Source organism: Nematolebias whitei, chromosome 20 (genome assembly GCF_014905685.2).
Source record: "Nematolebias whitei isolate Nwh7 chromosome 20, NemWhi1, whole genome shotgun sequence".
Taxonomy (NCBI): Eukaryota; Metazoa; Chordata; class Actinopteri; order Cyprinodontiformes; family Rivulidae; genus Nematolebias; species Nematolebias whitei.
Window position 1 is genome coordinate 40,509,382 of NC_056517.1, and position 24,141 is coordinate 40,533,522.

Consider the following 24,141-nt stretch of genomic DNA (forward strand, 5'->3'; position numbering starts at 1 on the left):
GTTTATAATCAAACACCTCATCTGACCCCAGGCCTGCCTGCTGACACCGTTTCTTTTTCACTTCATGCTTTCTGTCAAGCTCACAGCCAGAGCCGGTGCTGACCCAGGTGGGCCAGGTACCTGGTCAGTTGTCTCACCTGCCACCACATGATGGATGCTGTTTTTTTTTTTCAAACTGTCACTGATCCGCAGCAGGAATGCCCGGTATTCCAAAACACTGAACCATCGCTGCTCACCTGCCGCTCACCCGTGGTCACATGACTGTCTTGGGTCTCACTGGTCCAACAGGAAGTCCCCAGGAGCTCAGTGCTCAACACCTGGTGGTCTGTCCCTCACCCGAGCTGTCAGTCTCTGACTGTGAAATCCGTTTGAGTCGCAGTGTGGCTGAGAGTGCCCAGTGGGGTGGATCTTGAACTTGTGTAGAAGAGCATAATTTGTTTTGTGTGTTGGTCATGGATTAGAATAAGTAAATAAAAGGTGCTGCTGCTAACATGTTAGCATCTTGCTAGTTCAATTAAATTCAGTTCAGTTTATTTATAAAGCACCAGTTCACAACAAAGTTGTCTCAGGGACTTTACAGGAACATTCACATAAAAGCCAGTTAGTAAAGTTCTCTATCTAAGGAATCCAGCAGACAAGTTGAATCTTGGCTTCGTTGCAGTCTCCCATCCTGAGCAAGCACAGTGGAGACAGTGGAAAGAAAAACTCCCTTTAACAGGAAGAAACCTCCAGCAGAACCAGCTCAGGACAAGAGACCATCTGCTTTGACCGGCTGGTTGAGAGAACAGGAAGGAGAGACAGACGAACACAGAATGGTAGGTCCAGGTATAGATCCAGGTCCAGGTATAGGTCCAGGTCCAGATATAAGTTCAGGTCCAGATATAGGTCCAGGTCCAGATATAGGTCCAAGTCCAGATATAGGTCCAGGTCCAGATATAGGTCCAGGTCCAGATATAAGTTCAGGTCCAGATATAGGTCCAAGTCCAGATATAGGTCCAGGTCCAGATATAGGTCCAGGTCCAGATATAGGTCCAGGTGTACCTGAAAGACAAAAACATGTTAAGGATAGAAAAAATAATTACAAATACAAAACAGGTTGAGCAGAGTAAGTAAAGACAGTAGCAGAGTGAAAAGTGTGGTCAGTTTGTCCTCCAGCAGTCTAAGCCTATAGCAGCAGAACTAAGGGACAGATCAGGAAACCCAAGCCGACCCTAACTACAGGATTTAGCAAAAATGAAAGTCTTAATCCTAGTTTTAAAACTGGACAATGTGTCAGCCTCACAGATAGAAACTGGAAGTTGGTTCCACAAGAGAGGAGCCTGATAACTGAAAGATCTGCCTCCCATTCTGCTGCTGGAAACTCTAGGAACCACAAGTAAACCTGCAGTCTGAGAGCGAAGTGCTCTGTTACTAAAATATGGAATAATAAGATCTGTAATATAAGATGGAGCTAGGTTGTTGAGAGCTTTGTAGGTTAGAAGTAAGATTTAGAATTCTATTCTGGATTTGACAGGGAGCCAATGGAGAGAAGCTAAAACTGGAGAGATATGATCTCTCCCAGTAACTCCAGTTAAGACTCTGGCAGCAGCATTTTGGATCAACTGAAGACGTTTTAAAGAAGTATTTGGACACCCAGATAATAAACCATTGCAATAGTCCAATGTAGACGTGACAAATGCATGGAGCAGTTTTTCTGCATCATCTTTAGATCAGATGTTTCTAATGTTAGTGATATTACGCAGGTGGAAGAAGGAGGTTCTAGTAACGTTTTTAATGTGGGGGATAAAAGACATGTCCTGATCAAAAATAACACCAAGATTTTTAACATTAGAGCTGGAGGACAGATTAATGCATCTAAGGAGGGAGAAAGACTGAAACATTCATTCCTAAGGTGCTCAGGTCCAAAAACCAAAACCTCAGTCTTGTCTGTTCAACAGGAGAAAATTAAGAGTCATCCAGGTTTTTATGTCTTTAAGACATGCTTGTAGTCTAAGTAGCTGATTGGATTCATTGGGTTTAATGGACAAATATAATTGTGTGTCATCAGCATAACAATGAACATTTATCCCATGCTGTTTAATAACTTTACCTAATGGAAGCATATTTAAAGTAAAGAGTATTAGATACTTTACTAAAGAAAAAAAATCATGACACAATACAACATTTTTCTAGTTTTGAAGTAAGCCAGTTTTCATCAGAAGTCTGCACTGAATGACTGTCCTCAGGCACATCGGGTACCAGACTCACCTTGTCCCTGATGGACAAGGCGAGTCCCTGAAGGTCTCACTGAGACTTGTTGAACAGGATGGAGCCTCCAGATTGTCTCATCTGAAAAAGACAAGACTCGCAATAATTGGTCTCTGTGACAGAAGTACGTGTTTTGTTTTGGTCCCAGTATGGCATGCAGTTTGAGTGTCCAGCTGATGTCCAACAGTCACAGTCCAGTGAGAACTTGGACTCCTAACAGCTCCCTTACAAGTTCAACATGAATGAAGAAAACCTCTGCAGTTCGGTTCTGGTTTCAGCCCAAGATTATCAGTGATCCTCGACTGTCCCTGTCCCTGCTGTCCTCTGAGAGTCCACGTGTCCCAGTCCTGTTGTTGAAGTTAATGAGGCGATGGAAACACACAACAAGCACAAAGTGGTTGATCCAAACAGGTAACCTGAGAGGCTGGGACACACCTGGATGCTCACCTGTCCTCGTCCTGTTGGCTGTAAACACAGAAAGTGCGAAGCTGTCACTTTCTCCTGAGCCAAGAGTCCATGGAGCCTGTTCCCATGATGCACTGCAACGGGACTCACACCGACAGCTCTGTCAGTTTCTCTCTGTTTGCTTTGAAAAATAAGCTGTTGCTTGAGATTTTGTTTTATTCAGTTTTAGAGACATTTTGTAATTTTATTCCTTTAAAGAAAAAACAAGAATTAACATGTAGCATGAAGCTGCACTGCTCTAACTATGACCCCTGACCCTTATTCATCTTCCAGACTCCCCATGAATCGTGTTCTGTAACGTCACATTTGACTTCAATAATGGGATGTTTTTCTACACATTTCTCGTCCTTGGACACAGAGTCAGCTACTGTCTGACTAACATTCATCTTATTCCTCCTATGATTGTAAGAAAGAAAAACAAATCATTAATGAAGTTTGTTTTATTTGAATAACACGTGTGAACAATAAATCATAATGTTGGGAGTCCTGGCAAGGACCAATACAGACATGTTCCCGTTTTTAGTTTTCTACATTTGCCTTATAATGTAGCCGTTTTTACTACTTTTTTTGCCATCTTTTGTGACTGTTTGTTGTTGTCGCTGTTGTCCATTGTTGTCATCATTCTTTGTTAAATCAGGTCTCTCTTGTAAATGAGTCCACGAGGCTCAATGGGATTAACCTGTCTAAATAAAGGTTGGGAAAAAAAATTGTAATGAAATCATGTGAAATATTATAATGTGAATAATATATTTCTCTCTCCTGTTTTTCAGAAAGTGATTATTCCTTCATAGACACCTGTTGAAAAAGTTCTTTGAGCTGGAAGCTGTTTTTTTCAGCGGGGAAGTCACAATGTCCCTGAGAGTAGTCAAAACAATCTTCTCAGAGCGGTTGTTGGAGTCCTGAAGCGGAGAGTTCGTCTCCGGCCCTGAACCAGAAGGCGGTTTGTCCTGGGACCCGATCATGGTGGCCGTCCCAAGGTCCACGCATTCAGTTCCTGAGCAGATAAACAAGTCACTCAATTACAATTGTTAGAAGTTAAATAACTAGCGAAGATGAAGCCTTTTCTCACTGCAAGACTCATGTTTTCGGCTTGTAGTCCAAGCTGGCAGAAGGTGCTGATGGATACAACTTGGTAAATCATTTCCTGCTTACAGTGATAATAAATGACCATTTGATCAGATTAAATAATTTCTTTTAACAAAAATCCAAAGTATACTATTTATTAAAATAGTCAAACTTTGTCTAAATTCATGTGTGTAAAGAAACCGAAATAATTCCTGCTCAAAGAGTGAATTTAGTCTTAGATAAGAGAATTAAGCCTTGATTGATTCGTTATTATTGTTTGTTTATTATTGTTGTTGATTTTTAGTTTGATTATTTTTGTAATAAAACTTCAAAGACAACCTTGATCTCTTCATTCAGATGAATATTGTTCTGGTCTAGAACTCCCTGTAATGAACAGATTCTACTTCAGTGACTGGTTCTGATCATTAAAGGGTGAAAATATTAATGAAGTTATTGTTGATCAGTAAACTGATCAGCTGGTGCTCCACTTTAACCAGAGTTAAATAAATAAAATAAAAGTAGTGGAGGGGACAAAGTGTCACCCTTCTTCCTCCACACCCTTTGTTATTGCGAAAATGTTTTTCATGAGATCCCATATTTTCACATGTGAACACAAAAGTGTCGGATGAATGTGTAAAAACATTTACAATCACACAAGAAACACAATGCACACTTGTTCTACATGTTATTTAACATGTAGATCACATGTTATTTAACATGCAATCTACATGTTATTTAACATGCAATCTACATGCTATTTAACATGTGATCTACCTGTTATTTAACATGCAATCTACATGTTATTTAACATGTGATCTACATGTTATTTAAAATGTAATCTACATGTTATTTAACATGCAATCTACATGTTAAAAACCGGATTCCAAAAAAGTTGGGACACTAAACAAATTGTGAATAAAAACTGAATGCAATGATGTGGAGGTGCCAACATCTAATATTTTATTCAGAATAAAACACAAATCACAGATCAAAAATTTAAACTGAGAGAATGTATCATTTTAAGGGAAAAATCTGTTTTTTCCAAATTTTATGGCGTCAAAAAATCCCAAAAAAGTTGGGACAAGTCCATTTTTCCCACTGTGTGGCATCCCCCTTCTTCTTACAACACTCAACAGACGTCTGGGGACAGAGGAGACCAGTTTCTCCAGTTTAGAAATAGGAATGCTCTCCCATTCATGTCTAATACAGGCCTCTAACTGTTCAATCGTCTTGGGCCTTCTTTGTCGCACCTTCCTCTTTATGATGCGCCAAATGTTCTCTATAGGTGAAAGATCTGGACTGCAGGCTGGCCATTTCAGTACCCGGATCCTTCTCCTACGTAGCCATGATGTTGTGATTGCTGCAGAATGTGGTCTGGCATTATCGTGTTGAAAAATGCAGGGTCTTCCCTGAAAGAGATGACGTCTAGATGGGAGCATATGTTGTTCTAGAACCTGAACATAGTTCTCTGCATTAATGGTGCCTTTCCAGACATGCAAGCTGCCCATGCCACAAGCGCTCATGCAACCCCATACCATCAGTGATGCAGGCTTCTGAACGGAGCGTTGATAACAACTTGGGCTATCCTTGTCCTCTCTGGTCCGGATGACATGGCGTCCCAGTGTTCCATAAAGAACTTCAAATGGTGACTCATCTGACCACAGAACAGTCTTCCATTTTGCCACACTCCATTTTAAATGACCCCTGGCCCAGTGCAAACGTCTGAGCTTGTGGAGCTTGCTTAGAAATGGCTTCCTCTTTGCACTGTAGAGTTTCAGCTGGCAACGGCGGATGGCACAGTGGATTGAGTTCACTGACAATGCTTTCTGGAAGTATTCCTGAGCCCATTCTGTTATTTCCTTGACAGTGGCATTCCTGTTTGAGGTGCAGTGACGTTTAAGGGCCCGGAGATCACGAGCATCCAGTAGAGTTTTACGGCCTTGACCCTTCAATCCGGTTGTATTTAGCATGTGATCTACATGTTATTTAACATGTAATCTACACGTTATTTAACATGTAATCTACACGTTATTTAACATGTGATCTACACGTTATTTAACATGTGATCTACACGTTATTTAACATGTAATCTACACGTTATTTAACATGTGATCTACATGTTATTTAACATGTGATCTGCATGTTATTTAACATGTGATCTGCATGTTATTTAACATGTGATCTACATACTTTTTACTATGTGATCTACATGTTATTTAACATGTAATCCACATGTTATTTAACATGTGATCTACATGTTATGTCTTCTGAGAGACACTGACCTTCTGAGAAGCTCTTTTTATACCCAATCATGTTGTCAATTGACCTAATTAGTGTTAATTGGTCTTCCAGCTGTTCGTTATATGCTCAATTTCCTTTTGCCGGCTACTTATTGCTACTTGTCCCAACTTTTTTGGGATTTGTTGACACTGAAATTTTGAATCAACATATTTTTCCTTTAAAATGTTACATTTACTCAGATTAAACTTTTGATCTGTCATCTGTTATATTACGAATAAAATATTGACATTTGCCATCTCCACATCATTGCATTCAGTTTTTATTCACAATTTGTTTAGTATCTCAACTATTTTGGAATCCGGTTTGTATTTAACATGTAATCCACATGTTATTTAATATTTGATATACATGTTATTTAACATGTAATCCACATGTTATTTAACATGTGATATACATGTTAGTTAACATGTAGATCAAATGTTATATAACATTTGATCTACATGTTATTTAACATTTAATCTACATGTTATTTAACATGTGATCTACATGTTGGTTAACATGTAGATCAAATGTTATTTAACATTTGATCTACATGTTATTTAACATGTGAAAGTCATCTCACTTCATATAAACTATTTGAACTTATTTTTCTTCACAGGCAGTCAGTTTGAAGCTCGTGTGCCTTTGATTTTTAAAAATGTTTTATTGTAGGTCTAAAATCTGTCTTGAAAATACAGAGCAGGTTAAAAGAAAAGTTTTTTTTATAAACATGAAATATGTTCATGTTATTTAGTTTACTTTTCTTTATTAAAGAACATAAGTGAGATTAATTTTATCTACATCCGAGAAGAAAAACAAGAATAAAAGTAGAAAATTGAAATTTCAGTCGAACTTAAAAGAAATGAGTCAGACATGAAGGGAGAGGAAGAGGATGCGGATGAGGAGCGCAGGTGGCCTGAAGCTCTGAGACTCAACAAGAGGACATTAGGAGGACGAGGCGGCACTGAAGGAGCTGAGAGCTCAGATGAAAGCTGAGGGGAGCTGAGAGGAGCTGAGAGGAGCTGAGGCCCTGATCTCTAAACCTGAACAGCAGGACCACATCTCACCCCGTGTGGTTTCACCATGAGGTTCAATATCTGGCTAAGATCAGAGATTGTTGTTTTAATTAATAAAAATCTGAGTAACATTTTTGATTCTGTTGGGTTTGTTTGTTTTCTGTCACCTGCTCTAGAGATGGTTGACAACCAGCAGGAAGGGAGGAGCTTATCGTATTCACTTTACAAAGAAGTTTGTTCATCAACAGGTTGATCAAACAACCACATGATCAATGACATCACACCTGAGTCCAACAGGTCACCTGATCAGTGACATCACACCTGAGTCCAACAGGTCACCTGATCAGTGACATCACACCTGCATGTAATTCCTGCAGACAGACTGCTGACAACAAATTAACTCCACTTTTCCTGCTCTGACCCCCCATGGTCAAAATGTACCTATAAAAATCCAAACACGGCCAAACCAAGTCAGACATGTAACTGTTTTTAGTTTTCTACAGCACATTATAATCTAGCGGTTTTTGTCTTTCTTTTCACTACTTTTATTTTTATCTGTCCTTTTGGTTGTTATTTTGTTTTGGTTAAAATAAAATAAAAAATAAATTTGTACGCCTCTTTTGTGATTGCTGTTGTTGTCATCATTCCTTGTTAAATCAGGTCTCTCATGTAAATGAGTCCTCGAGGCTCAATGAGACTAAACTATAGAAATAAAGGTTGAATGAATGAATCAAGTCGTACCAGAACACACACGCACACACACGCACGCACACGCACGCACACACACACACACACACACACACACACACACACACACACACACACGTGCAGATGAAAGCAGCAGAGTGATGGAGGTGAAGAGAACACCAGCTGCTTCTTTCATTTAAGTTCAAGTCAAGTTTATTGTCGTTCTCATCACATGTGGTACATGAGGATGAACATATCGATGTACTCAAGGTCCCAGTTACATCCAACAATAGCAAAATATAAAGTATAAAAACCAGTAAATAAAGATCTAAGATATACACTAAACACTAATAATGTAAAACAATACGCCGCATCAACAGCAGCCTGAACATGAGTCAGTGTGAGCAGATGAATATGAATACAGCAGCGTGAAATAATCAGCAGCATGAAATAATCAGCAGCATGAGATAATCAGCAGCACAGATAAATCACATATCACCAATTAAAGTGGCATCACAGTGATTATTAGAGATTCATGAGTCTAACAGCCTCAGGGTAGAAGCTGTTCCTCAGTCTAGTGGTTCTACACTTAATGCTCTTCAACCTCTTTCCTGAGGGGAGTGGGGCAAAAAGTGTGTGTGCTTAACATCAATAAAAATCACTCAAACTCCTCTTCATCTTCATCATCCTCAGTGCATTAACACACAGACCAAGGTCGTCAGCCCCGCCCTGACCCCGACCCCAACTAAAGGCCCGACCAAGATTCAAACCCTCAGCCGGACCCAGGACCTGACAAAACACTTTTCATCACGTCATCAGATTGTTTACAGTAAAGAAAAACACTCAAATTATTACAAATGATTATTATTACAGAAAACAAATTATTGTGATGAGACTTTAAACTGGGTTCTAGTTTAAATTGAACAGGTAAATTCTGAGGTGTTTCTTTATGTTCTGCTGTGAAAACAAAATTAAAGCAAGCAGAAAATAAACCAACAGCGGAAACACTGTATACATTTTAAATATCTATCTATCTATCCATCCATCCATCCATCCATCCATATATATATATATATATATTTATATATATATATATATATATATATATATATAGATATTCCATGTTTGGAATCAAATACAAAAAACATAAGAGCAGGAGAAAAGTAGAAAAAAGGTCATAAAACTGGTCTAATTTTCTGCTCTTAAGGTTTTATTGTGAAGACTAAAGTGTTGTGTTTGCTGCCCCCTGTTGGATCCTTTCATTCATTCATTCAACAAGCTGCATGAGTCCTCGTGACTCAACAAGACTAACCTGTTTAAATAAAGGTTGAATTCATTCAACCATTATCTGTACAGGTTATCCTGTTTTAGACAACACATATAAAATACAGACAACAATAATTAAAAAATCAATTAAAATCAAATAAAACAAGTTATGAACAGTCAAATCAAGATGCCATATTAAAAAAAGGTACCTTTACTTGTTTTTAGATTGTGAACCTTTACTCCGTCACAGTCTCCCATCCTGAGCAAGCACAAAGAAGAGAGTGGGAAGGAAAAACTCCCATTAACAGGAAGAAACGTCCAGAAGAACCAGACTCAGGACGAGTGTCCATCTGCTTCGACCGGCTGGTCTGAGAGGACAGGAAGGAGAGACAGACACAGAATGACAGGTCCAGGTGTGGTTTCTATAGGAGGAAAGACAAAAAACACATGTTAAGATCGAAATAGAGTGGAACAAGTAAAGAGAGCAGCAGAGAGAGGACATGTGGTCAGTTAGTCCTCCAGCAGTCTAAGTCTATAGCAGCACAACTAAGGGATATCTCAGGAAACCCAGGCCACTGTCACACCTCTTTTCATGGCTGAATTCAGTGTGACTTGGAACCGTTGAAGGTAGGCCGATGATTTTTCTCTGGCATTTTGGAAGTCATCCATTTTGCAAACAGTTCATCACCATCCTGCACTTTTTCGTAGAGTCAAGTGCCTCTAAGCTCGTTTTCACACCAGATAGTCCGGTAGACTGGGTTCTGTTCGGGACCAATATTCATGACATTTTGTTTACATTTGAGCTGGTGCGTTTGCATTCACACTGCACTGTGCAGTCGAGTCAACCTGTTGAAGCAACCTGTTGAAGCAACCTGTTGAAGCAACCTGTTGAAGCAACCTGTTGAAGCAACCTGTTGAAGCAACCTGTTGAAGCAACCTGTTCCCCCGCTCACCTGTGGGGGCGCTGCACCAAGAACTACTGAAAGAAATGACACAAAAACCTCTGAAGACACGTCTTCTTCTTCTGGAAATAAAAATAAAAACAAAGTGGCATCAAGTTTTAGCAGTTTTAAGAGTTAAATTTTGTCATTTTTCAAAAATGGACTCAGCATGAGCAGAAGATGAGACAGAAGACCATGGAGAATATTCCAAAAAAGTTCAATCTTGTCCTCTGGAACATTCAAAAAACAAGAAAACAAAAAAACAAAGCAAAAAAAAAAATGTAGAAACATTTCGTCTCTCATCCAAGAGAGTCTGAGGTGCTGTATTCAGCTCAGTCTCTTAAATAGCACCTTCTCAGAGTGGATCAAGCAGTTTGCTGCTGACAACCAGAACCAGCTGATCACATGCTCAAGAAGGACCATCAGCCTAACAATGGATCATTAGCACCTGATGGCTGTTTACTGTTCACAGAGGGCTGAGTGATACTAGCAATCACAGCATTGTAAGAGGGGGACAGTTGAACCTGGAGGCTCCACCCCTGTTTAATGATGGACGATTTCTTTTCACAAAGATGGCCTCCTTTACTCCTCTCTCAAACCATCGTTCCTCTCTGTCCAGGATGTGAACATCTTCATCCCTGAAAGAGTGACCGCTGGCCTGGAGATGAGTGTAGACCGCAGAGTCCTGGCCTGATGATGTTGATCTTCTGTGCTGGGCCATCCTTTTGGCCAGTGGCTGTTTAGTTTCCCCGATGTAAGACTGATCACAGCCCTCCTGACACTGAACAGCATACACAACATTACTCTGTTTGTGCCGGGGGACTGGATCTTTGGGATGAACCAGTCTTTGCCGTAATGTATTTTGGGGTTTAAAAGCCACTGGGACGTTATGTTTAGAAAATAAACGTCTCAGTTTCTCTGATACTCCCTCAACATACGGAATGACCACTGGTCTGGGTCTGGGTTCCTCCTTTTCACCTGTTGGCTGACTGGAGTCCTGTTTGGGTTTCTTCTCTGCTTTCAGGAAGGCCCAGTTAGGATATCCACATTGCTCTAGAGCCTGTCTTGTGTGGGATTTCTCCTTCTGCCTGGCTCCTGAGCTAGTGGGGACGCTGTCTGCTCTGTGATACAGAGTCCTGATGACTCCTAACTTGTGCTCCAAAGGGTGATGGGAGTCAAACTGCAAATACTGGTCTGTGTGGGTGGGTTTGCGGTACACCTCAGTTTGCAAATGTCCTCTATCAGAGACTGAGACCTCACAGTCCAAGAAAGCCAACCTGCCATTTTTTACATCTTCTCGTGTGAACTTGATGTATTTATCCACAGAGTTGATGTGGTCAGTAAAATGTTGGACTTCCTGAGATTTAATTTTAACCCAGGTGTCGTCAACATACCTGAACCAATGACTTGGTGGTGTCCCTGAAAAGGACGTCAAGGCTCTCTTTTCTACCTCCTCCATGTACAGGTTGGCAACAATAGGAGAAACTGGAGACCCCATAGCACACCCATGTTTCTGCCTATAATATTGCTCCCCATATGTGAAGTAGGTTGACTGCAGGCACAGTTTCAAGAGTTGACACAGTTGTTCTGTGGAAAGCGTGGTCCCGCGGCTCAGAGTGGTGTCTGATTTTAATCTTAAACTGACCACCTCTACTGCATCATCAACAGGAATGCACGTAAAGAGTGATGTGACATCAAAAGAGACCATTGTTTCATCAGTCTCCATGATGACATCCCTCACCTTGTCCACAAAGTCCATGGTGTTCTGTATGTGGTGTTCTGAGCTGCCAACTAAAGGGATGAGTACAGACGCCAGATATTTGGAAACATTGTTAAGTGACCGAGTTAATGCCTTCATGCTAACAATTGGTCTTAAAGGTACACCTTGTTTGTGGATTTTAGGTAAACCATACAGACTACATGTGGCCTCCCCTGGGTACAGTCTGTGGTACAGAATACGGTCAATAGCCTTGTCCTGCTCCAAATTTTTCAGGCAATCTATTAACTTCTTCTTGTAACCACATCCTGGATCTCTTTTCAGAGGTTCATAAGTGGTTAGGTCACTAAGGAGTGTCATAACGTTCTCATGATAGTCTTTCTGGTTCAAAATCACTGTGCACCTTCCTTTGTCTGCTGGGAGAATGATGATGTTTTTGTCCTTGCTAAGAGTGGTGAGTGCATCCCTCTCCTCTCTACTGATGCTGGAAGGTGGTGGTTTGGCATTGCTGAGGCAGGATGAAACTTTGATTCTGAGCTGTTCTGCTTCACCCTCTTTCATTTTGTTGTTGCGGATGGCTGATTCTGTGGCTGTGATCATCTCCACCAGAGGAATTCTACTTGGTGCAACTGCAAAGTTCAGTCCCCTGGCAAGAATCTCTGTCTCCGGCTGGGTGAGCTGTCTGTCAGATAAATTCTTCACCCACTTTTCTGTCTCCCTGGCATGTAATTGACTACTGGAGTGTTGTCCTACACTGAATGTGTTGCTGTTGGAATAGTGATGGTGTTGATGAGTTATTAGTAAGTTAAACTTGTTTTGCTGTTGAGTCTTGCACTTGACATGCTGTGCTAAGCGTGCCTGATCTGTACAGTCCAACACTTGCTGAAGAGTGGTCTGATCATGGAGAATATTGTTTTTCACACAAGGCAGCTGACGGCTCCATATAAGGTCAGAGAAATTTGTGTTTGTTTACCCTGTGGAGCGAGGCTCGGTCTGTTTGCATTCACACTGTACTCGAACTGCGCTAGAGTCTGTTTCTACCGGACCCAGACCTAGGTTTTAGCCCGGGCCAGAGTTCGCCTTTTTGTTCCGTGACAGAGTTCGATGGTGCGTTCACGCCTCCCTAAACGAACCGGACTTTCTAGGAAAACGAGCTAGAGTTCGATTAAAGCGGACTAAACAGGGCTGGTGTGAATGCACCCTAAGAACACAGTTGGCAGTTATGAAGTTACCTCTAACACCAAAGCTTCAAAGCATGCTTCAAACTCAACAGGGTAGTTATGGTGAAGCAGTGGGTCGGAGCTCGCTTCATGTGACGTCACCAATGACGTGTGAACCACTTCACTGCTTTATTCAGACCGAGTCAGCTGACTGCTTCCAGTTGACAGGTGGAGTTTCAATCATTTGGTGTGATTCAGTGTATTTAAGATGCTCAAGCCCCGGTTCACATCCCGTTCTACACATATTATACGTTACGAACAGCTCTTGATTTTTTATATTCAGACAGTGGTTCATTTGAGCCGGATCCTGTCAGAACAAGATCCTGGAACTCTATCATTTTGACCGCTCGGATCCGCCAACTCCGCCCCTAAAAGTCCAAATTCATTGCGCATTTTTATTTTGATTTATTAAAAGTACAACGAGTGGATGTTGTGGCCGCACCACGCTCCTGCCAGCAGAGACGTGGACTGCATGTCCTGCAGGGAGCGTTTTCATCCTCCTCCAGCTGTGCGCCCTGAGACACTTGTTTTACGCATAGCGTCTCCAGACAGCTGTGCAGGACGCGCGCACAACTGCTGTGTCGGAACTCCTGCATCCATTACAGTGCATAACATTTCAGACATAATAAATAAGATTACAGTAAAAAAAATAACAAAAAACGAGTGAAATGTTTGATGTTTATTACATCACGTATCAAAACAACGGCACTAATTAGTCAAAAATAACAGTGACCAAAATGTTGAAAAGACAATTTATCTAAAATAAATGGATGGATGGATAACAAAGGCAGAGGTTGGAGCAGAGCACACAGGACTGAATTCAGCTGAGAAGAGTTCAGGTCGGCACTTGGCAGTGTGTGTGTGTGTGTGTGTGTGTGTGTGTGTGTATGTGTGTGTGTGTATGTGTGTGTGTGTAGGGTTCTAAGGGCTAGCTTAGCTGCCATGTGACCGAGGTAACTGTGCGTAGATGGTTTAATCAGTGACACTGAGACATTAATTTTCTTTGACCCATCAGAATAAATGTGGTCATTTATTTAACAGAATCAAAATTTAACATCAAAATGTACAAGTGATTAGCTGATCTGGTTCTGATTAATAAAACTTGGCACGTTTTACTTAATAAAAACGACATTTCTGAAGGCATCTAGATTAATTACTGGCAAAATAGAAGAGTTTAAAGATGGTAAATGAAGGAGTTTAAATGGAGAGAAAAGATGGATGAAAAGGAAAGTGTGTTGACTAGGAATGGCACCCTTCATCCGACCGCAGTCAGCCCCGGTACACTCGGTGCGTGGCGACTCTTTACCTTAAACGGGGATAGCTCCGCTCAGGAACAGGAGTCCATTTCAACGCTACCTTTCAGCGTCTCCGGTAGGATGGCTGAGAATCGTCCGAAGTAGTGACGGTACTCCGTTCAACAAACACGCTCATCTCCCGGGTGGATAGACAGCAAGCTGTGAGTTCAGTCAGAGATTCCACTCAGACGTGGATGACTCCATGAAAGACCCCAGGAAGACTCCAGTCCAGGACTCCAGAAGACTAAAGACCGACTCAAGAACTAAGAAGTTCCAGGAAGTGTGGACTCTTAAAGAGTTCTCACTTCCGGTCACTTCAGGACTTCCTGATTGGTTGAAACAACCAACAAGGGGTGGTTCTAGTGATGTCAGAGGGTCATTACAAGTCAAGAAAACAGCAGGAATGTTTTAGAAACGTCCCGTACAGACAGAAGACATGTTATGGCGAAGTGGGAGGAAGAGAGGCCAGTAGCTTCTTGTTTATCGTCTGCTAGGTTTAAAAACACAACACTTCGTTCTAATATCTTCTTTCTGACTTTCGACCGACATCACTACTTCTCATTTAGACAGAAGATCAAAAATGCACAATTACTTATTTATCAAGATATTGTAAAATAGTAATGATAATATAAAAGAAGAGTGTTCTTTCAATTGATTACTTCAGGATACAATTAGAAAGTCTCTGGATGAGCTAAATTGTATTTCTGGATTCAAATCAATGAAATAACAGTTCCTGTCCCATGAAGGTCTTCAGAGGCAGGTTTTGGTTGGAGGCTGAGTTCACTACGTGTGTGTGTGTGTGTGTGTGTGTGTGTGTGTGTAGGTGGGGGAGGGGGGGTTAGGACGCCTGACAGACTGTTAAGGACGTGCATTCACACACAGGCTTTTTAATTGTTGTTGCTCTCTAAAATCTTAATTTCAATTCAACCTTTATTTCTACAGGTTGTTGGACTCATTGATCCTCGTCATTTACAAGAGAGACCTGTTTAAATCAATTTATTCAAATGTTTAACAATCTGTTAAAATGCACCAAAATGCAGGAAATTTAATCTCTTTTATTCCAAATTTTCTGGGGGAGGACACACGGACGAAGCTTCGGGTAGTGAACCACTTTATGACACAATGGTTCAAAATGATTCTATGCTTTAAAAAGCTTCATTTTGACATCACTAGTTGGCAGTGGGGCAGCACGGTGGCACAACTGGTAGAGCTGCTGCCTCTCAGTGAGCAGGTCCCTGGTTCAAATCCCTTCCGGGGGCCTTTCTGGGTGGAGTTTGCATGTTCTCTCCGTGCATGCGTGGGTTTTCTCCGGGTACTCCGGTTTCCTCCCACAGACCAAAAACAGGCATGCTAGACTGATTGGTAACTCTAAATTGTCTCTAGGTGAGAGTGGATGGTTGTTTGTCTCTATGTGTCCCTGTGATGGATTGCGACCTGTCCAGGGTGTCTCCCCCCCCCCCCTTCTCGCACAATGGATATGGGCTGGATATGGGCACCGGCGACCTCCGTCACCCAAAATGGAAGAAGCGGGTAAAAGATGATGGATGGATGGATAGTTGGCAGTGTGTCAGGACTTAGGTGCTTGACTAGATCACCAGCTGGAGGCAAGAATCTGTCCATTATCCTTTTGTTGTGCCGGGGGCACACTGGCCTGTATGTTTTGTCCCTTTGGACAGGTTTTGACTTGGCTAATCAGCCTTCAATTGTTTTGGGGTGTGGGGTGTTTTTGGGGTGCGGCTGTGGCTGAGTGGTTAGGACAGTCGTCCTCCAATGCAAGAGTTGGGGGTTCGAATCCACCATTAGTCACATGTCGAAGTGTCCCTGGGCAAGACACTGAATCCCTCATAGCCTCTGATGTGTGTCCCATCAGTGAATGAATGTGATAAAGCTCTGATTAGTCTCTTTAGAATGATTTGTTCAATTAGCTTTGTAGAGATCTAGTATAGAGCTGTATGAATGGGTCAATGAGGCACAGACTGTAAAGTGCTTTGAGTATCTTGATAAGATAGAAAGGAACTGTATAAGTACAGTCCATTTACCATTTTTGCCCGCTCATACAGAGGCTGGTTTCAGGGAGCTCGCTCTCTCAGGCTCACTCTGTTTGTGAACTCTCATGCTCCCACATTTCTGGACCTCTCAGCCTCTCTCTTTCTGGGCCTCCTTGTTTGGACTTTTTTTGTTTTTGCTGCCTTGTTTTTTCTGGGGCCTTTGATTTTTCTTTGTCCTGGACCTGTGGCCTGCTGTCAGTGGCCTCAGCCACCACAGGTAATTTTTCTGAACTTTTTGTATGTTTTTTATAGTCATTTTGGCCTGGTGGGACTGGTAGTCCTGTTTTTGCTCCTTCTTTTGTAATAGGTGGAGTTTTTTAGGTTTGTTGTAGATTTAGTTTGGTATCAGCAGCGGCTTCGACGGCCCTGTATAGGGTTGACCCGCTGCTGTACCATTTTTTTGTTTGGTTTGGCCAGCTCACCAGGTCCTCCTTTAAGTTGGACTTTGGGTTTTGTGTCTTTTTGGGTGGACATGGGAATTGGGGTCATGTTTTTCTTCCTTTGTTTCAGGAACCAGCTGAAAAATAAATTGAATGTTTGAACCGTCCTATTTGCATCTCGTGTCCTCCTTTTAATGCATTATATGTGCATGGTGGACTTAACATATGAAATGGGGGCTCATCAAAACTCCAAATTTAGTTTTCCCCCCGTTTTTTTCTCTTGTGTGGCGAGGCAGAGTTTTTGAGTGTGCAGGTGCGACAGGTGCACTGAGTTGGGAGCTTGATTACCAGTTTGAGGTGTGGTGGCTTGGTAGCGTTGTTTTGTGCATTGGCTTGCTGCTGTGTAGTTTAACCTGGAGGAGTTTGTGAAAGCACACACTTTTGAAGTCTTGTGTAAATGCACGAAGGTGGCAGAGCATTTTGATGATGAGGTGTCTGCACGTGCTACAAGAGGAGTGATTGGGGCTGAGTTGTTAGCAGCACAAGTTCAACTTGACATTTTTCCTGCTACAATTTTGCCACAAGGTCAACTTGAGTTGCCATCTGAGGCTTCAGTGCAAAGTGATGCTGTTCGTTAGAAAGAACTTGAGATTGAATTAAGATGTCTGCAAAAAAAAAGAGCTTGAGAGACAAACTGCTTTAAAATATAAAGAGCTGGAACTACAAGCTGAAATGAAAGAAAGAGAGCAATTAAAACAGCTTGATTTAGAACATGGACAAAGAGATTGAAGCTGACGTTTGTTTAAAAGAACTTGAGCTTGGTGTTGAGTCTTTGGAGCCCAAATCATTGGATTTTGTTGTGAGTAAAAATATTTGTTTGGTTCCTCCATTTAATGAAAAAGATGTGGATAAATATTTCACATTATTTGAGAGTTGCACTTGTACTTAAGTGGCCTAAAGATGTGTGGTCTTTGTTGTTGCAGTGTGTGTTTGTTGGCAAAGCACAAGAGGCTTATGCATCTCTATCACTTGAATATACAATATAAAAATAAATAAAATCTGTATGCCTTTTTATAACTGTCTGTTGTTGTTGTTGTTGTCATCACTCTGTTAAAATCAGGTCTCTCTTGTAAAGGAGTCCCCGAGGTTCAATGAGACTAACCTGTAGAAATAAAGGCTGAATGAATGAACAACACAGTAGTTTTGATCAAGTTAAAAAAGTGCTGTGTTGAGGACATATCAACTTGTTCATGAAGCAGATCGCCAGAAATTTAGCAAATTGAGAAAGCACTTTAATCAAACTTATGTAGAATTTGTAAGAGACGAGGAAATTCTTTTTGATTGGAGGTGTGCATCTAAAAATGTTAAGGAGTTTGCGCAACTTAAACAGCTGATTTTGATGAAAGACTTTAAAAACTGCTTGCCAGAGAAAGTTGCTCATATAGACCTATCTCGCTTTTTTTTTCATTCATTCATTCAACCTTTATTTCTACAGGTTAGTCTCATTGAGCCTCGAGGACTCGTTTACAAGAGAGACCTGATTTTAACAAAGAAAGATGACGACAATGGACAACAAGAGACGATCATAAAAGATGCGTACAAATTATTATTTTTTAAGCAATTTAAAATAAAATGGCAACCAAATGGACAATCAAAAGGAAAACTAGCGAAAAAACGTCTAGATTATATAGTGATGTAAAAAACTAAAAACAGGAACATCTGCAGGAACTGAACAGATGTTTAAAGCCACTTAGAGAGGTCAAAGGTCGAGAGCTTCAGATCTTTTTACAAGATATTCCAGGAAACAGGAGCGGAGCAGGAGAAGGTCCTTTTGTCTAGTTCAGTCCTCACTGAGGGAACACTGCAGGTAATGATGTCCTGAGCGCACGCTGTAGCTGCACTCACACAGAGACATCAGCTTTTAAATACTGGTGTTAAAATTCTTGCAAAGGTTCTGGCAAAAGGACTGGAGCGGGTGGTCCCCACTATTATCTCGCCTGATCAGACTGGGTTAGTTAAAAACCGTCAGGCCTTTTTCAATATTAGGTGGCTGCTTGATGCGCTGTACACTCCTAGCCCATCTGAGCACACCTGTGATGAAGTCATTATTTCATTACATGCAGAACAAGCGTTTGACCGGGTGGAGTGGGATTAGCTCTTTGAGACTTTAAAGTTATTTAAATTTGGTCCCAAATTTATATCATGGATGAAGCTTATGTATACCTCCCCAATGGCAGCAGTCTGCATCAACTGTAACTTATCTTCCCATTTTAAACTGCAGCAGGGTACACGACAGGGGTGCCCGCTCTCACCACTCCTTTTTGCATTGGCAATAGAACCATTAGCTATAGTTTTAAGGCAGAACTCCATCATTAAGGAGATAAATAAACTAGGCACTGAATACAAAGTATCTTTATATGCAGACAACATGCTTTTTTATACTGTATATTAGACCCCCTTACCAGCATTCCTGAATTACTTAACTTGCTTCAAAAATTCAGAAGATTATCTGGTTATAAGGTTAACCTTCAGCAGAGTGAGCTGATGCCTGTGATCCCTATAGAAATAAAAATCTTGGACACCAGTCCCTTTAAATTAGTTTAAAAAATTTAAATACCTTGGGATCTGGGTAACTCAAAATCATAGGAACCTCTATAAAACCAATTATTTACCTCTCATGTTGAACCTTAACATTGCTAGATGGCAATCTTTGCCTCACACTCTGGGGGGCAGAATAAACTGTTAAAATGAATATCCTACCTAAATGTTTATATTTGTTTCAAAATCTGCCAATCTTCCTTACTAAATCCTTCTTTACCAATCTCAACAGCCAGATATCAGCGTTTATTTGTAATAAAAAGCATCCATGGATAGACAAGAGGGTCTTACATCTCCACCGCAGGATTGGAGGCATGTCACTTCCTCATTTCATGCACTATTACTGGGCAGTTAATATCAGAGCTCTTCTATTCTGGTTGGGGAAGGACACCACTTGAGTGGCCTAGGAAAGGGCCTCAATTAGATCAAGCTCTCTTTCTGCATGACTCTGCTCTCAGCTGTCCTTTAAACATCAATATCAACTTACACTTCTAACCCAGTTGTGATCTGGGCAGTTAAGATTTGGAATCAGTTGAGGAGGGCATTAAACTCTACAGAGTTACTGTTTCTGGATCCTGTGTCAAATAATCATATGTTCACTACCTCAGTAGCTGATACAGCTTTTCACATTTGGGTCTTGGGAGGGGTGCATTCACTGTGTGATCTCTGTGTTGATGGTAGATTTGCCTCTTTTGAACAGCTGGAACAGAAGTTTAACATCCACAAGTATAAACCTGTATAAATAAAGGTTGATTGATATATACTGCTCAGTACATACCATGAGACCAGTTTGGACTCCATTAAACTGAAATGGGAAGCAGACTTGGAAGAACCCGTATCAGACTCAATCTGGAGAAGAATCATTAAGAACATTTACTCATCTTCAATCTGCCCAAGACATGCTGTTATTCAATTCAAAGGGCAGGCCGTCGGGTGTTGACCAGGACTATGTGGGGGTTCAGGGTCTGGGGGTTGCCATGGGCGGTGCTGGCGCTGTGCTCTCCCTGGGGTTGTTTGGACCCCCTGAGCTTGGCTCTTGGGTGCCGTGGTTGGCCCGCTGGCCGGGGTGGCTGCCGGGGCCTGGCGGGCGGTCGGCTGGGGGTGCGTGCTTGGTTGTTGGCGGTGTGTGGGGGTGGTCGGTGGCGTGTCCTCTTCATGGTGGGGGGGTGTCCTGTCGGCGGGGCATGGCCTGGGCCGGGTCTGGGGTATTGGCTCTTCTCCGCTCAAGAATGAATGGGTTTACCTCCTGGGTTTGGGCATGGGCTGCCCCCTGTAGAGGGCGGGTACATGTCTTGGACCTGGGGGGTATAGAGTGTGTATCGGGAATAAGAATGAAATGTATCGTTATTGTATGTCTTTGAGTAAATGAATGTGAGATTGAGGTTGGGATTGTGTGATTGTGTCTGTGTATGAATGGGTATTTGTTAGGCCGAGACTCGGACTGCCCCCTCTTTGATACAACTGGGGGTGCTTGGCATCGCGCCCCTATCGCGCGGCCCCCTGGTGGCGTGTGTCGGCTCGGCCTGGTGTCTGCCTGGTGGGGCTCGGGTCCTCTGGCCCTGTCAGGCCTTGGCCTGGGTGGTGTGAGTCCTCGGTGCCCGGGCCTCAGTGCCTGGACCTGGACCTACATCGGTGCGGCGGGTGCCGACGGAGGCCTATGAGTTTGTCGCTGTTGGCCCCGGGGGGGTCACTGTATGTGGTTGCTGGTGGGGATCTTCCGGTTCTCCCCTGTGGTCCGTTCTGGGGGGTGGGTGAGTGGTTCGTCCTGTGTGGGTGGCTCTGGGGGCTCCGCGGTCGGGGTCCCTCCTGGGGTCTTGGGCTCTGGTCCCCCCTTTTTCGTCTGCCTCTGGTCTTGGGGGTCGGGTCTCTGCTGCTTCACAGTTACTAATAAATGTTCTATTAGAGAAGCCTTATACACTTATGCATGCTCACAACCACACACAAATAGAAGCAGGGATGCTTATGTAGGCTTTATATGTAGATATATAGATATGTATGTGAGTGTATATTCATGTGTATGTATGTATGTATGTATGTATATAGGCGTAGGTATGGGTATATATATTTATGGAAACTTACTGCAAAGCCATGAATATTTTAAGTTCTTTATACACATGTATTTTGTTGCTGTGTTTTGTCATGTTCTTTGCAGGTAAACAGACAGTGGCCGGGTGTTTTGACGTGTGCTCTATTTGTATATATTTCTTATATTTTGGAGTCTTACTTTGTCTTTTCTTTCTTTCTATCCTATTAAAAAAAAAAAAAAAAAAAACCTCCAACGATATTGCTCTTGATTTAAAAGAGCTCATGATGTTTTAGGCATAAAGGCTGGATTCGGTCTTAGATCAGCTGAGCTGCCATCAGCCTGAATTCTGAGACATGACGGAGCGACAGAGAGGGCCGATAAATCACTCACCCTCTTAGCGGATGTTAAAGCCAGCAGCAGGGCTGTTTTAAGAGACAAGAATTTAACTGTAACCTGATTCAGAGGCTCGAATAGAACTTAGATCAGGGCTCGCAGGACCAGCGTTAAATCCCACTGTGGAGCAAGTGGGCGTGAAACAGGCCTGCGTCTCTGTACAACTTTTAAAAAATGCTTCGTCAGCGGATAATTAAAAGCTGTTCTGTTTCCGAAACCTTCGTGACAGGAAGAGATGGCTGCAGCGTACGTTTTAATCGTGCTGGATGCCAGATTTCTGTCCATCAGCTGCTGCAGAAAGGACAGCACGCCACCTAGTAGACATGAAGTGGCCTCTACACCTTTCTCTGTACACCAGCGCTGAAAAGCTGTCCACTTTGATGTGCACAATGCTGTGGTAGATGCAGCACATGAATCCTGGATTGTGCGCACTACAGCTTGCGGGAGACCCATCCCTACTAAGCGGATCTGCTCAGCGGCCAGACCCACAGGTGCTGGCCTATTTCTAAGTAACTCCTGATCGCTCCTCCCGCCTGGAGGAGAGCGTCCTCTCTCCACGGCAGTTTCCACGGGCGCCCTGATAACAGGCGTCATAGAACTGGGAATCATGGCGCGTTCACACACTCGGGAGCCACCAGGAGAGCTGTCAATCCCTCCTCCTGAACTCTGTTCAGAGACTGTAATATCAGAGGAGGTTTTGGGCCATGGGCTGTGAGCAAATGCGTCCGCCCCCAGCGGTGGTTCGTCTCGCGGGCTCAGTGAAAACCATAGTTGACACTGAGCGTTTTCTCATGTCGCAAACAGGTCCACAGCAGCTTTGCCAAATTTCTGCCACGTCTGGCCCATCATATCGGGGTGGAGGGTCCAGTCCCCGTGACGCGGACCGCCCCTGGACATCACCTCTGCCCCTTTTTTCATAACACCGGGGATGTACACTGCTCTGATGGAGAGCAGATTTTGGTATGCCCAACACAGTAGTTTTCTCGCAATGTGTAACATTTGGGCTGAGCGCACACCCCCCTGCCAGTTTATGTAAGCAGCAGTAACCTTGTTGTCTGTGTGAATCAAAACGTATTGATTCTGCAGCACAAGAGCAAAGTGTTGAATCACATTCAGAACCATGCAACATTCCAGAATGTTTATATGAGCTGTTGTGTGAGGTGGCCACAGCGCACCTACAGCTCAAGATAGGCATGTCCCCACCCCAGCCTGACAGCGACACATCTGTGAAGACTGACACGTGTGCTGTAGGTCTGATGACGGGGACTCCCTCCGACAGAACCAGGGGTTTTTCCCAGTGTCAGAGGTCTGTTCTCACGGAGGGAGGAACAGTGATCATCCGTCTCTTTTGCTTTACTGGATCCACGCGCAGATGAGCAAACCATCTCTGGAGGCGTTGCATGTGGAGTAAGCCCAGTGGGACCACTGTGTGAACTGACGACATCGTTCCTAACAGCTTCATGACAGAAATGGCTGTTACCACTCTGCCATGTCTTACGTGGCGGAGCTGGACTCTTAAAGTGTCGATTCTCGTCTGTGATAAACGAGCCCTCATGGTGGTCGAGTTTAGCTCCACTCACAGATAAACAATCGTCTGGGCTGGGAGAATCAAGCTTTTTTCCCCCATTTATGGTGAAGCCCAGATTTAGCAGGTGTGACGTCAACACCTGAGTCTGCGCCACTGCTTCCTGTCTGGAGCGTGACAGCAGCAACAGGTTGTCTAGGTAAAACAAAACTCTCATCCCTGCTCTGTGTCTTTCAGATCGATGGAACTAAACCAGTCGTTTCTCTGGATGTTGTCCAACAGTTTTCTGGTTGTCAACATGTGAAACAGTCTGTCCACAATTGCCTTGTTTAAAACTGACAGGTCCAAAATCGGTCTCGTTCCTCCGGTTCGTTTTGGAACCAGGAAGTAATGCGAGTAAAAACCTGTGTTTTCCTCTCCGTCGGGAACTCTGGAAATTACCTCTTTTACCAGAAGTTCATTGACTTCTGCATTTAGGGATGAGACCTGGTCTGGTGATAACAGGACCGTTTCTAAAACTCCTCCGAACGGAGGGGGTCGAGCTGTGAATTGCAGCTTGTAACCCCTGCTTATCAGCTTTGTCATCCGTCTGTCTGGCGAGCATGTTCGTAGTCACTCCGCGCGACGTTCGTGGAGTGGGCATGCCTATAGGTGGTGCATCATATTTCTTATGGACGTCAGTCAGTCTACAGCCTCGACCTCCGTCATGCGCCGTGGAAGTGTGTTCCGCATGACCCAAGGTGAGGCTTCCTCGAAAGGGCTCTGAGCGCATCTCTGTGCCGCACTCAGGCTGCGGGTTCACATTCATGTCAATGTGGACCGGCGTGTGTTGAAGAGAGGCGTGTGCTCCCTCATCCACGCGGCGCTGTTTGGGTGAAAACTGCTGGTGCCGAGGGAGCGCACGTTTGACACCGCTGCGGTGAGACGCGTGCCGCTCCTGCTGAGAACGAGGTGTCTCACTGGACTTGTTCT